General features: G+C 38.6%; 1 pseudogene; it reads left to right on the top strand.

The window, feature by feature from the left end:
* The window catches only part of LOC133047606 (histone-lysine N-methyltransferase SETMAR-like), a 112,230-nt pseudogene extending 96,414 nt beyond the window's left edge, over window positions 1–15,816 (top strand).
* Window positions 15,817–16,021: the final 205 nt, after the last annotated feature.

Below are 16,021 nucleotides of genomic sequence, written 5' to 3'. Positions count from 1 at the left end.
CCACCTGCAATGTGGGAGACCTGGTTTCTACTCCTGGGTTGTGAAAATCCCCTGGAAAAGGAAAAGGCTACCACTCCAGTATTCTGGCCTGGAGAATTCCATACAGTCCATGGGGTCGCAAAGAGTTGGACGTGACTGAGTGACTTTCACTGATACTACTCATGGGGCTTCCCAGATAGCGCTAGTGGTAAATAATCCACATGCTGGTGCAGGAGATGAGACACAGGTTCAGTCTCTGCGTAGGGAAGATCCCCTGGAGGAGGGCATGGCCAACCACTCTAACATTCTTATGTGGAGAATCCCATGGACAGAGTATCCTGGCAGGCTATAGTCCATAGGTCACAAAGAGTCAGACACGACCGAAGCGACTGAGAACACACTACTCATGAAGTGAAGAAATTTTATTTTACAAAACTACCTTTCTTGTGGTTAGAGTCCATCTCCATTGTTTATTGCTATAATTGGAAACTACTTATACAACATGGCATATAGTAAGTGTTCAATAAATATTTTATTAATTTGAATCAATGGTGGGATGTTGAAAGGATGAAGGAATGGGTGAGTGATATGCCTGTTGACTGGACTATCCTGTTCTTTTCTACCCATTGCACATGCCTTGTTCTGAAGATAATAATAATTTTACATGGCTTCTTAGACATAGGGTCTGTTACACCACATCAAGCTAGTCTGTTTTCTAGAATCCCTGGATAAAATATTTATAAATTGTTTTAGTCAACCTAGGTTAAGTATCAAAGTCTTCTATAACTCACCTTTATCTTCTAAGAAATTGAATTTATGTGTAACACTATGATTTACCTAGGTGACATTAAACCACACATTTTCCTATTCCAGATTTTCTTTTAGCCTTGCCTTGAAGCATATGAGACACAAGATGCTTATCAGACCAGGAATTGAGCTCACACCCCCTGCATTGGAAGTATGGTGTCTTAACCACTGGACCTCCGTGGAAGTCCCCTCTTATACCAGTTCTAATTGCCTCATTTTGTTTCCAGTAGACGTCCTCATACACACTGACCCTGTTCAATTGTGTTTAGTTTACAAAATCTGATGAGTTTTTAGCTAGAAGTGGTATGGCCATAGGCCAGACAGTGTATCCATAGGAAACAATATTAGTAAGAATATGATTGGTCTTTAAGATATGTTTCAAATCAAATTTTCAATGACTCAAAAGTTTTCTTAAAATGTGTACTATGGTTTTCTATGTAGAGGATCATGTCATCTGCAAACAGTGAGAGTTTTACTTCTTCTTTTCCTATCTGGATTCCTTTTACTTCTTTTTCTGCTCTGATTGCTGTGGCCAGAACTTCCAACACTATGTTGAATAGTAGTGGTGAGAGTGGGCACCCTTGTCTTGTTCCTGATTTCAGGGGAAATGCCTTCAATTTTTCACCATTGAGGGTGATGCTTGCTGCGGGTTTGTCATATATAGCTTTTATTATGTTGAGGTATGTTCCTTCTATTCCTGCTTTTTGGAGAGTTTTAATCATAAATGAGTGTTGAATTTTGTCAAAGGCTTTCTCTGCATCTATTGAGATAATCATATGGTTTTTATCTTTCAATTTGTTAATGTGGTGTGTTACATTGATTGATTTGCGGATATTAAAGAATCCTTGCATTCCTGGGATAAAGCCCACTTGGTCATGGTGTATGATTTTTTTAATATGTTGTTGGATTCTGTTTGCTAGAATTTTGTTAAGGATTTTTGCATCTATGTTCATCAGTGATATTGGCCTGTAGTTTTCTTTTTTTATGGCATCTTTGTCTGGTTTTGGAATTAGGGTGATGGTGGCCTCATAGAATGAGTTTGGAAGCTTACCTTCTTCTGCAATTTTCTGGAAGAGTTTGAGTAAGATAGGTGTTAGCTCTTTTCTAAATTTTTGGTAGAATTCAGCTGTGAAGCCATCTGGTCCTGGGCTTTTGTTTGCTGGAAGATTTTTGACTCTACCAGAAAATTACTAGAGCTAATCAATGAATATAGTAAAGTTGCAGGATATAAAATTAACACACAGAAATCCCTTGCATTCCTATATACTAACAATGAAAAAACAGAAAGAGAAATTAAGGAAACAATACCATTCACCATTGCAACAAAAAGAATAAAATACTTAGGAGTGTATCTACCTAAAGAAACAAAGGACCTATACATAGAAAACTATAAAACACTGATGAAAGAAATCAAAGAGGACACAAACAGATGGAGAAACATACCGTGTTCATGGATTGGGAGAATTAATATTGTCAAAATGGCTATTCTACCCAAAGCAGTCTAAAGATTCAATGCAATCCCTATCAAGCTACCAACGGTATTTTTCACAGAACTAGACCAAAGAATTTCACAATTTGTATGGAAATACAAAAAACCTCGAATAGCCAAAGTAATCTTGAGAAAGAAGAATGGAGCTGGAGGAATCAACCTGCCTGACTTCAGACTCTACTACAAAGCCACAGTCATCAAGACAGTATGGTACTGGCACAAAGACAGAAATATAGATCAATGGAACAGAATAGAAAGCCCAGAGATAAATCCACGAACCTATGGACACCTTATCTTTGACAAAGGAGGCAAGGATATACAATGGAAAAAAGACAACCTCTTTAACAAGTGGTGCTGGGAAAACTGGTCAACCACTTGTAAAAGAATGAAACTAGAACACTTTCTAACACCATACACAAAAATAAACTCAAAATGGATTAAAGATCTAAATGTAAGACCAGAAACTATAAAACTCCTAGAGGAGAACATAGGCAAAACACTCTCCGACATAAATCAAAGCAAGATCCTCTATGACCCACCTCCCAGAATATTGGAAATAAAAGCAAAACTAAACAAATGGGACCTAATGAAACTTAAAAGCTTTTGCACTACAAAGGAAACTATAAGTAAGGTGAAAAGACAGCCCTCAGATTGGGAGAAAATAATAGCAAATGAAGAAACAGACAAAGGATTAATCTCAAAAATATACAAGCAACTCCTGCAGCTCAATTCCAGAAAAATAAATGACCCAATCAAAAAATGGGCCAAAGATATAAACAGACATTTCTCCAGAGAAGATATACAGATGGCTAACAAACACATGAAAAGATGCTCAACATCACTCATTATTAGAGAAATGCAAATCAAAACCACAATGAGGTACCATTACACGCCAGTCAGGATGGCTGCTATCCAAAAGTCTACAAGCAATAAATGCTGGAGAGGGTGTGGAGAAAAGGGAACCCTCTTACACTGTTGGTGGGAATGCAAACTAGTACAGCCGCTATGGAAAACAGTGTGGAGATTCCTTAAAAAACTGGAAATAGAACTGCCATATGACCCAGCAATCCCACTTCTGGGCATACACACTGAAGAAACCAGATCTGAAAGAGACACGTGCACCCCAATGTTCATCGCCAGGACACTGTTTATAATAGCCAGGACATGGAAGCAACCTAGATGCCCATCAGCAGATGAATGGATAAGGAAGCTGTGGTACATATACACCATGGAATATTACTCAGCCATTAAAAAGAATTCATTTGAACCAGTCCTAATGAGATGGATGAAGCTGGAGCCCATTATACAGAGTGAAGTAAGCCAGAAAGATAAAGAACATTACAGCATACTGACACATGTATATGGAATTTAGAAAGGTGATAACGATAACCCTATATGCAGAACAGAAAAAGAGACACAGAAATACAGAACAGACTTTTGAACTTTGTGGGAGAATGTGAGGGTGGGATATTTCAAAAGAACAGCATGTATACTATCTATGGTGAAACAGATCACCAGCCCAGGTGGGATGCACGAGACAAGTGCTCCGGCCTGGTGCACTGGGAAGACCCAGAGGAATCGGGTGGAGAGGGAGGTGGGAGGGGGGATCGGGATTGGGAATACATGTAAATCCATGGCTGATTCATATCAATGTATGACAAAACCCACTGGAAAAAAAAAATAATAATAATAAAAAAAAAAAGAAAAAAAAAATAAATAAAATGTGTACTATGTACCTAAATTTTTTTGATATTTATAAAGAAGGTTATTCAATGCCTTAGCTCTTTGATTATCAGACTGCTAGAGAATATGATGCAGAGAACACTTACCACAAGGGAAATGTTCTTTTATAGCATCCTTTAGTACTCATTATAGCTCTAAAAGAAATGTAAGCCAAGATTTCCAAATATATTAGGTTCCCAAAGTTATCACTCAACAGTGTTTGACACAAAAAGAGATGATAGGTGAAGTTTGCACAGTCCTTGTTAGACCCTGGGTTTAATGATTTTTTTTTTTTAAGGACAGTTGTATTAAAATAGGCTCGTTAAAAATATACTGCCATTACAGCTGTATAAAAAATGCATACAATAAGTTCACACAATGCATACCGATAATGACTCAACAAAATAAATGGTGAAATGAAACCTGCATTGCGCACACTGTGTTTAAAATAACCTTTAGGCATTTGGGGATTTTTATTGGCAACAATTTGGTGGCAAACTATTCAGTGTAAAAGAACAGTTTAAAAGCTAATAGGAAAAATCTGGCATTAATAATGTGGTAGAGTACAGTGAGAACAATAGTGAGGTTACTGCAGAGAGCAATGTATCTAGATAATTAAACTTAAACCATTTTGGTCCGACAGGAGGGCAAGCTATGCCTGCTGGGAACATGAGAGGCCCATATGCAAAGCTGACTCTGAGAGTAAGAAGTTAGCTTCTCAGTTACACAAGTAGGTTGAGACAGAGAGTGGAGCAGTGCTAAGAAGAAAGGCAAATCACTGGGATTCATTAATCATCCTCTTCCCTGCTTTTTCTTCAACTTCAAAGGTTATAATCATCATTTTAATTATTTATGGTGGTACACATCACATCTTCTTCTTAATCTGTTTTAAATATATGAACAAACAACTTAAACATATAAAAGACCCTGGAGGTTCATGCCAAGATGATGTGTAGATAGAATTACCCATATTTTGAAATGAAAGTTTAAACCCTGATGCAGTTACTTCTTCCAGACATTCATGAAGAGTCCAACACCATCTTTGTGTCTCAGTTTCTCAATATGCATGATAGTGATACAAATGTTAATCATGATCTTGTGATGCAGAGTGATCAATTAGCAAGTGATTAGGTCTTATTTCATATAAATGATTTTGTTGGCAGTCTTAGATATGTGTTCTGCAGAAGATGTATGCATATATATGACATTATATATATATAAGTATATATATAAAGAATTATAGGATTTCATTAATGGCCACACCATAGCAGAAATGAACCGGGGCAGAGACAGTACACAGAATATGATTGTGGATGTTTACATTTAAATGTAGAAAAACACAATTAAAACTTATTGCATTGCTGATGTGCAAGAATAATGACCATGGGATCATCCAATTTGTTTTATTCTAGTTAGTCTTTTAAAGTGAGTTTTATTCATAGTTTGGTTTTTTTTTTTTTTTTTTTTCTCTCTTTCATTTTAACCTTGTCAAAATCCTGAGTGAGAGACAGGCTGCTGTGTCAGACACATTTGAAATTGTAGGATCCTAGAATTCTGTATTTAAGGAGAAAGCAACAAGTATATTTAGATTGAAATTAGTTTAAGTACACTTTCTAATTCCTGAGTTCAAAATCTGTCAAAGACTCAATACTTACTCATGCCTAAAGATCACACACACAAAAAAAAAAAACCCACTTTTTTCTTATATATTATTCACATTTAATATTGCACTTAGTAATCACAGCAGCCTTATGATTCTGTAGCATAAACATGCTGAGCCCCTGGAACAAGCTCAGGTTCTTCAGAAACTTTTTCACAAAGAAAATCAGGGTCTTGGACAATGAACCCCTGTATAGTTGAATTAAATACATAGCTGTCATTATACAAGGGAAATTTGCAGTTTGAGTACAGTTATAGTTTCACAGAAATACCTACCAAAATGTTCAAATGGAGAAATTTAAAAACAGGCATCAAAAATTTGGACCCCAGATTTAGTACTCCCCTGAGCCCATCCCCCAGTGCAAACAGACAACTCATTGGAAAAGACCCTGATGCTGGGAAAGATTAAAGGCAAAAGGAGAAGAGGGTGGCAGAGGGTGAGATGGTTTGATAGCATCGTGGCTCCAAGGATATGAACTTGGGCAAATTCTCGGAGATAACAGGGGACAGGGAGGCCTGGCATGCTGCAGTCCATGGGGTCACAAAGAGTCAGACAGGACTGAGAGACTGAACAAATAAACAACCCCCTCCCCCAGCACATGCACATCAGCAAACCTGGACCATACCAGGAAGGAGACAGGAAGAAACTCTGTTTCACTTTAACCATGCATGTGTGCTTAGGCGCTCAGTCATGTCTGACTCTTGCCACTCCGTGGACTGTAGCCCAACAGGCTCCTCTGTCCATGGAATTTTCCAGGCAAGAAGACTGGAGTGGGTAGCCATTCTCTTCTCCAGGAGATCTTCCTGACCCAGGTCTTCTGCATTGAAGGCAGAGTCTTTACTGTCGGTGCCACCAGGGAAGCCCACTTTAACAAATGATCCTGAATTCAGATCTGTGATGTTAACTTTCAGTAAGTTTATACATATAGCTGAGATATTTCAAATCCTAAAAGATGATACTGTTTAAGTGCTGCACTCATAGGCTGGCAAACGTGGAAATCACATCAGTGGCCACAGGACTGGAAAGGTGGTTTTCATTTGAATCCCAAAGAAAGGCATTGCCAAAGAATGTTCAAACTAACTCACAGTTGCACTCATCTCACATGCCAGCAGAGAAATGCTGAAAATTCTCCAAGCTAGGCTTCAACAGCTTGTGAACCAATAACTTCCAGGTGTTTAAGCTGGATTTAGAAAAGGTAGAGGAACAAGAGATCAAATTGTCAACATCCACTGGATCATAGAAAAAGCAAGAAAATTCCAGAAAGACATTTACTTCTGCTTCATTGACTACAATAAATTCTTCAACCGTGTGGATCACAGCAAAGTGTGAAAAATTCTTAAAGAGATAAGAATACCAGATCATCTTACCTGTCTCCTGAGAAAACTGTATCCAGGTCAAGAAACAATAGTTAGAACTGGACATGAAACAATGGACTGGTTGAAAATTGAGAAAGGAGTACATCAAGGCTGTATATTGTTACCCTGCTTGTTTAACTTATATGCAGAGTACATCATGTGAAATGCCTGGTTGGATGAAGCACAAGCTGGAATCAAGGTTGCTGGGATAAATAACAATAACCTCAAATATGCAAATAGCACCACACATATGGCAGAAAATGAAGAGGAACTAAAGAGCCTCTTGATGAAAGTGAAAAAGGAGAGTAAAAATGCTGGCTTAAAACTCAACATTAAAAAAACTAAAATCATGACATCTGGTCCCATCACTTCATGGCAAGTAGAAGGGAAAACAATGGAAACAGTGACAGACTTTATTTTCTTGGGCTCCAAAATCACGGCAGATGGTGACTTCAGCCATGAAATTAAAAGACACTTGCTCCTTGGAAGAAAAGCTATGACAAACCCAGACAGCATGTTAAAAAGCAGAAATTACTTTGCTAACAAAGGTCCGTCTAGTCAAAGCTATGGTTTTTGCCGTAGTCATGTATGGATGCAAGAGTTGGGCTATAAAGAAGGCTGAGCACTGAGAAATTGATGCCTTTTAATGTGGTGTTGGAGAAGACTCTTGAGAGTCCCTTGGACTGCAAGGAGATCCAACCAGTCCATCCTAAAGGAAATCAGTCCTGAATACTTATTGGAAGGACTGATGCTGAAGCTCCAATACTTTGGCCATCTGATGTGAAGAACCAACTCATTTGAAAAGACCCTGATGCTGGGAAAGATTTAAGGCAGGAGGAGAAGGGGACGACAGAGGATGAGGTAGTTGGATGGCATCACCAACTCGTTGGACATGAGTTTGAGCAAGCTCCGGGAGTTGGTGATGGACAGGGAAGCCTGGCATGCTGCAGTCCATGGTGTTGCAAAGAGTTGGACACAATAGAGCAACTGAATTGAAACCTTATACATAGAATTACTAGCAAGCAAAAAAATGTTTTTATTGGATTTTTAGCATCATTTTCCAATAAGTGTTAGTTTTTATCCTAGAAGCCATCCCCAAATGATCAAGAAATGCAAAACAAAAAAGAAGAATGAGGGAAAGAAAACAGGGGGAGGGAGAGGAAGAAGAGGGAGTGAAAACAACTTCTCCCAGCCCCCTCTCTGTACTCCTGTCCTTATAGCCACAGACTTAGCACCAGGATGCTCTTTAGATTCATTTCAATGGGGTGTGGCTATTAATAAAAAGGACCAAGAAAGTGCTATGAAAGTGAATGTGAAACTCTTGCTCAGTCAGTCTGACTGTTTGAGACCCCAAGGACTATACAGCCCATGGAATTCTCCAGGCCAGAATACTGGAGTGGGTAGCCTTTACCTTCTCCAGGGGATTTTCCCAATCCAGGAATTGAACCCAGCTCTTCCACATTACAGGCAGGTTCTTTCCCAGCTGAGCTGCAAGGGAAGCCCCAGAAAGTTATATGGTTGCCCAAAATGGTGACTGAATGTAAGAATCACTTCTTGATATCCTCTTCCCCCTCTTGTTGGTGTCCTCTGCATTTGCTTCCTTAAAGTAACAGATCTGAAAGAGTGGGGGTGGAGTCAACTCCAAGATAGGAAAAGAAGAAAAGGAAAAAAGTAGCCTGACTGCAGCTTAGCTTTGTGAATTCAAGAAGTGTGTGTGTTTGAAAAATGAAGGTGCATAAGTTAGCGTAGCTCCAGGGCACTGGCTCCCCCAGTGTTAGCATAGCTGACATACTGACAGTTTATATGGAATTTATGTGCCTATTTCCTCTGCTTTTTATGGAAAAACATGTTGTTACCTTACAGCTGCCCACATCACATGCCGCCAATCCGCCTCTGAGCCATAGAGCACCTTTCTCAAGGAAACATACATACATCAAGGGCTTATGTATTTTTTACAATGTTGTAAGGGGGAAATAATAAAATATGGGTTATTGTGTACACCATTTCACAGTTTAATTTTTTTTTTATTTAACTGGCTTAATTGACTATGACCATTTTTATTGTCCCTTTCCCCACCTCATCTGGCCATTTTAATTGTTTATGTGTTTGTGTACAATTGGATGGCATCTGGAAAAGGACAGGAGCTGTAACCACAACTTAAAAGCCAATTGTAGAGCTTTAAAAAGTAAATAAAGCATTTAAGCTGCCACATCAGGCAGAAGATAAATGTAGATGTAAACAGAGGGAAATGTATGTTCTTAAGTAAAATGCTTGAAGATCAGCTCTTCTTTTCAGTAACCTGCAGGAGTCCTGGATGCTTTGTGCTCTCTGGCTGGTAGAAGGCAGTAAACAGGGAACTATGGCAGGGATTTCATTCTGCCCTTTTCCTTGGGATGAGCACATTCCTGGGATCTGCCATCACCTACCCTGATACCCTTACTGTGGCACTGTAGCTTTTCTTTCAAGAATATCTGATTTTTCTCTTTTACCATTTATTTTTCTTCTTTCAATGAGATGCTCGAAGAAAAACAAATCATTTATACCAATTTACATTTCTCGCTTCCCAAACTTATAAGAAATTTAAATGCATGTTAATTTTTTTTTAAACACCGTTCTTGTAGAGAAGGGGGACAAAAAGAAGCAAATGTAGAAAAATATGGGAAACCTATTGAAAATGCATTCATTTCTCATTCCATGATTCACACACTCCGTGTGAGTCAGAGCAAGCACCTTCACCTGAGCATACTGAGATACCCTCTTGACCACATTCCTAGGATCTGCCATCACTCACCCTGATACCCTTACTGTGCACTCTAGCTTTTCTTGCAGGAATATCTGATTTTTCTCTTTTACCATCTATTCTTCTTCTTTCAATGAGATGCTAGAAGAAAAACAAACAATTTAGACCAATTTACATTTCTCAGAGTTATATACCCTTGTAAATATGACCTTGTTATTATGAATCAAGTTTTAATTGGGAAGTGAAGAATATAATACAATGAGAGAGAAAAATGGGGACAGATTTGCTAATATAAAGCATGGGAGACAAATTCTTTGTAATATGCAAGACTGGCTCTTGACCCTTCCAAAGGCAATATTTGTAAATATCATTCAGCATTCATCTTGCCAAGCCCCCTCAAATTTGTCTGCTCAAGCTTATTGGGCTACCCCTGATGATGGAATAATACTAGGCAAGAAAATGTAAAGGAGATTTTTTCACTTAGAGGAGAGTGATAATGTATATGAACTTAGCCTTCTAATGGGCAGACTGGACCCTAAATGATGTCAAAAATTCTCTCATTTCTCCATTCTCTCTTTGTGTGTGTGTGTGTGCATGTATGTGTGTTTGTGTGTGTGGGTACATTTTGGACATCCCTACCTGATAATCGTGTCATAGTGACTTCTTAGAAGTTTTAAAAATGAAGTATTCTTATTCTTTTTGGGTATGTGAAGATTTTTAGCTCCAAAGACTGCATTCTTCCATCAGACTACTTTTTGAAGAAAATGCTTTCTAAGTGTGCAGAGAAAAAGTTATAAATGTTATAAAAAGTTATAAACTAAGACGCTTGTACAGGAAGTCAGCTTGTAGTGACAAGATGCATGGTCTGCCCCTCCTGCAACCTACCTTGCAATCTTCCTTTTTTTTCCAGGGGCATCAGTGAGTTACGGCAAAATCATTGTCTTCTAGTGTTTGCTCTTCTCTTTGTGATGTTCTATCCCCTAAAATGTTACATGGCTTTCCTTCAGTATTCTATACCAAAACTGATAAAAGGGTAAATTATTTGATAAGTGCAAAGGATCTATAATAACAAATAGCAAACACACAGAGATATTTTCATGAATTAAGTTGTTTCTTTTACAAGATATGGTCTATTAATGTTTGTGTCCAGCCTGGTTTGGAGATGGTTCCCTCTCTAATTCCTAACCTGCCTCCACATAACAGAGGCTGTCTTTAACCTACCTGCTGAGTCTTTTCAAAGTTAAAGTCAAGAAAAGTCAAGAGTCCCAAGTCAGTCTATGTCAAATATATGAGATCTTATTATATGGGTGAGACATTTTACTTGTTTTTTGGAGCTCTAGTATGTGAAATCATGATCCATGATTGTGACATGGTGATGTAGTTCAGCCAAAAATGAAGAAACACCCTTTAAAGAGTAGTTCTGAATTTATGGGTGGTATGAGATGCTTGAGAATACTGGGAGTCAGAAGTAAAGTTTGAAAGACCAGGAGGGACATAGTATACTCATACATAAGGACGGGAGTGGTTCATAAAATTACCTGGGGCAATCACTCCCTCTTTATCTGAAGGTGAATGACTCTTCTATAGTTTTAGTTTAATGTCAAGATTCTTAAACACATAGCTCCAAAGGAAGACACCCCCACTGATGTGACTTATCACACTGTTAGGTAAAGATGGTATTTGCCAAACTTTAGGTCTGAATGAGTCTCAACTGTGGAGCTGTTAATAAATGCTAGGAGGACTCAGTTACCTGTAGCATATGTGTCTCTGTTATATCAGGGTCAGAAGGGGTGACATTTGTTCCCCCTCTGCAGTTATTTAGATAATATCTGGCATACATTCTCAGTTTGCTTGTACCTAGTATTGCTTTTAGGTTTCATGCCTGCTTATACTATCGAGAAAATAATGTGCATGTCCTAGCTCAGGACTCTGTTAGCATTGTTTCTGAGGGAGAGAAATATATTCTGCATTTTTCATGCCCTACCATTGTTCCTCCAGATCAGGAATGTATAAACAAAGAAATATGATGAATGCAACCTGCTCTCATGTCAACCTGCATTTATTAAAAATGAAAAGCCAAAGAGATCATAAAGCCTATGTACCAAAACGTGTATTAATACAATCAGTGCCATCTGACACTGACAACAGAAAGAACAGGAACAACTTCAGCTTTCGGAAACAAAAATAAACAAAGAGAATAAGGTCCATGATATGCGGGTGTGTGTGTTTGTGTATGTATACTTTTGTTGAAGAAAGCATTTGCAAGTATTTGCTACAACTTTCCCTACATTCCCTAAAATTTGTCTAAAGACAAAGACAGTTAAAACACAGAGAGGCTGATCTGAAAGGAATCCTAGAGAGTATCTCATCCAACTCTCTCATTTTACTGATAAGAAGCCTGAAGCCCAGGGGTGTGAAATGTTTTGTCCACAATTGTGTTGTTTTTTGATGGTGGAACCAGAACTTGGGAGAAATATGTTCATCTTGCTTCCACAACAGCCCTTAGGTGAAACACTGATGGATTTCCAGTGACTGGAGTAGATTGGTGGAAGTTAATTTTGTATATTTACTATAGTGAATTATTTGCTTTAGGATACCAAGGGCCACACCTAGAAAGTTGCTAGTCACAAGCATCCTAGCTTGCGTTGGGTATAAAACACTCGTTTCTGATGATGTTGAGACTTCATGAAAGGATTACTTGTTGAACAAAAGCTGCTAACATTTATGGAATGCTTGTATCTGCCAGTATCAGTTCTAAGTGCTTTTAAATTTTAACTGTATGTAATCCTTCATACAAAAGTGATATAATTACATAATTGTTTCTCCTTACAGAATGAGAAAACTGATACTCAGATTTCTGTCCAATATCACAGCAAGGACAGAAGTACAATTGCAGTCTGAACAATATGGTTCCAGGGCCTGCTTTCTTAACCACCAATTCATTTTGTTGCCTGAAAATTAGTGTACCATGGACTTTACATATGTAAAGGGAAAATGTGTTACTTAAAGAAGTACCATTTAAACTTATCACCACTACACAGTTCATTACAAATAATTGTCACTTTGGAAAGCAGAGCTCTATAGGAAATGCACTCAGGACAGGTTAACTTTTGAAATGTGTTTAAAAAATTAGATTGATTTTAAGTGGGATTGGGATATGATTATGTGCAGTTTGGTTCAGTTCAGTTGCTCAGTCATGTCCGACTCATTGCGACCCCATGAATCACACCATGCCAGGCCTCCCTGTCCCTCACCAACTCCCGGAGTTTACTAAAACTCATGCCCATCGAGTCGGTGATGCCATCCAGCCATCTCATCCTCTGTCATCCCCTTCTCCTCTGCCCCCAATCCCTCCCAGCATCAGGGTCTTTTCCAATGAGTCAACTCTTCGCATGAGGTGGCCAAAGCTTTGGAGTTTCAGCTTCAGCATCAGTCCTTCCAATGAACACCCAGGACTGATCTCCTTTAGGATGTACTCGTTGGATCTCCTTGCAGTCCAAGGGACTCTCAAGAGTCTTCTCAAACACCATAGTTCAAAAGCATCAATTCTTCAGAGCTCAGCTTTCTTCACATTCCAACTCTCACATCCATACATGACCACTGGAAAAATCATAGCCTTCACTAGACGGGCCTTTGTTGGCAAAATAATGTCTCTGCTTTTTAATATGCTATCTAGGTTGGTCGTAACTTTCCTTCTAAGGAATAAGTGTCTTTTAATTTCATGGCTGTAGTCACCATCTGCAGTGATTTTGGAGCCCAAAAAAATGAAGTCTGACACTGTTTCCACTGTCTCCCCATCTATTTCCCATGAGGTGATGGGACCAGATGCCATGATCTTAGTTTTCTGAATGTTAAGCTTTAACCCAACTTTTTCACTCTCCTTTTTCACTTTCATCAAGAGGCTCTTTAGTTCCTCTTCACTTTCTGCCATAAGGATGGTGTCATCGGCATATCTGAGGTTATTGATATTTCTCCCATCAATCTTGATTCCAGCTTGTGCTTCTTCCAGCCCAGCGTTTCTCATGATGTACTCTGCATATAAGTCAAATAAGCAGGGTGACAATATACAGCCTTGACGTACTTCTTTTCCTATTTGGAACCAGTCTGTTGTTCCATATCCAGCTCTAACTGTTGCTTCCTGATCTGCATACAGGTTTCTCTAGAGGCAGGTCAGGTGGTCTGGTATTCCCATCTCTTTCAGAACTTTCCACAGTTTCTTGTGATCCACACAGTCGAAGGCTTTGGCATAGTCAATAAAGCAGAAATAGATGTTTTTCTGGAAGTCTCTTGCTTTCTTGATGATCCAGGGGATGTTGGCAATTTGGTCTCTGATTCCTCTGCCTTTTCTAAAACCATCTTCAACATCTGAAAGTTCTCAGTTCACGTATTGCTGAAGCCTGGCTTGGAGAATTTTGAGCATTACCTTACTAGCGTGTGAGATGAGTGAAATTGTGCAGTAGTTTGAGCATTCTTTGCGATTGCCTTTCTTAGGGATTGGAATGAAAGCTAACCTTTTCCAGTCCTGTGGTCACTGCTGAGTTTTCCAAATTTGATGGCATATTGAGTGCAGCACTTTCACAGCATGCTACAAAAATCCAGACCCTATAAGGTCTCATCTGGAAGGCCAGATTGAGGTGAAATTATACTGGTAAGAAGCTTCAGGACTCTTGGGACAAAAAGAAGGCACTGGGATTCAGAAGAGAAAGAAAACAAGAAAAGTAAAAGAAAGAGTAAGTGATTGGCAAACACATGCAATATATAAACACACACATATATAGGCACATTTGTCCCACAGTATCCCCATGAATTGGCCCCAGGAACCCCTCTGGACACCAAAATGGCATAGTATTAGGTTGGTGCAAAAGTAATTGCAGTTTTGTATTGCTGCATTTAGCCATTTGATATTGGAATACGTTCTTAAATAAATGTGGCTATATTATCATTTTACTGTACAGTTCTTGTTTTATGTTTTTGCTAATGAATTGTTACTTGATGTTTATTTTATATGTATATTAGACTATGGGAATGATGCAAGACATAAAGTAAATTTGAGGTTTTTTTTTTTTATTCAAATTCAAAATGGGTCATAAAGCAGCAGAGATAACTCTCAACATCAACAACTCATTTGGCCCAGGAACTGCTAATGAACATACAGTGCAGTGGTGGCTCTCTCAGAAGTTTTGCAAAGGAGACGAGAGCCTTAAAGATGAGGAGCATAGCGGGCAGTCACTGGAAGTTGACAATGACGAACTGAAAGTATCACTGAAGCTGATCCTCTTACAATCACATGAGAAGTTGCCCAAGAACTCACCGCTGACCATTCTATGTTCATTTGGCATTTGAAGCAAATTAGAAAAGTGAAAAAGCTTGATAAGTGGGTGCCTCATGAGCTGACTACAAATAAAAAAATCGTCATTTTGAAGTATTGTCTTCTCTTATTCTATGCAACAACAGTGAACCATTTCTCAATCAGATTGTGATGTGATATTGAAAGTGGATTTTATATGACAACCAGCAATGACTAGCTCAGTGGCTGGACTGAGAAGGAGTTCCAAAGCACTTCCCAAAGCAAAAATTGCACCAAAAAAAGGGGGGGGGGTGGTCATTGTCACTGTTTGGTGGTCTGCTGCCCATCTGATCCACTACAGCTTTCTGAATCCTGGTGAAACTATTACCTCTGAGAAGTATGCTAAACAAATCGATGAGATGCACTGAAAACTGAAATGACTGAAGCCAGCATGGGTCAGCAGGAAGGGACTAATTCTTCTCCACAATGCCTGACTGTACATCACACAATCAACACTTCAAAAGTTTAATGAATTGGGCTAGAAAGTTTTACATCATCTGCCATTATCATCTGACCTCTCACTAACCAACTACCACTTCTTCAAGCATCTCAATAATTCTTTGCAGGGAACATGCTTCCACAACCAGTAGGACACAGAAAAATTTTTTCCAAGAGTTCATTGAATCCCAACACATGGATTTTTATGGTATAGGAATAAGCAAACTTACTTCTCATTGGCAAAAATGTGTTGATTTTAATGACTCTTATTTTGATTAATGAAGATGTGTGTGAGCCTAGTTATAATGATTTAAAATTCAGAGTTCAAAACCGTTATTACTTTTGCACAAACTTAATATATGCATATAAACTATGCATTCTCCTAGACACTTTAATAACCATTTTTAGATTTCTTACAATATTTAATATAATGTAAATGCTATTTAAATAGTTGCTTGTTCACGGCAAATTCAAGTCTTGCTTT

The sequence above is a fragment of the Dama dama genome, chromosome 27 (assembly GCF_033118175.1).
Source record: "Dama dama isolate Ldn47 chromosome 27, ASM3311817v1, whole genome shotgun sequence".
Taxonomy (NCBI): Eukaryota; Metazoa; Chordata; class Mammalia; order Artiodactyla; family Cervidae; genus Dama; species Dama dama.
The sequence above is the reverse complement of the archived record's forward strand: the minus strand, read 5'-3'. Positions and strand labels throughout refer to the sequence as shown.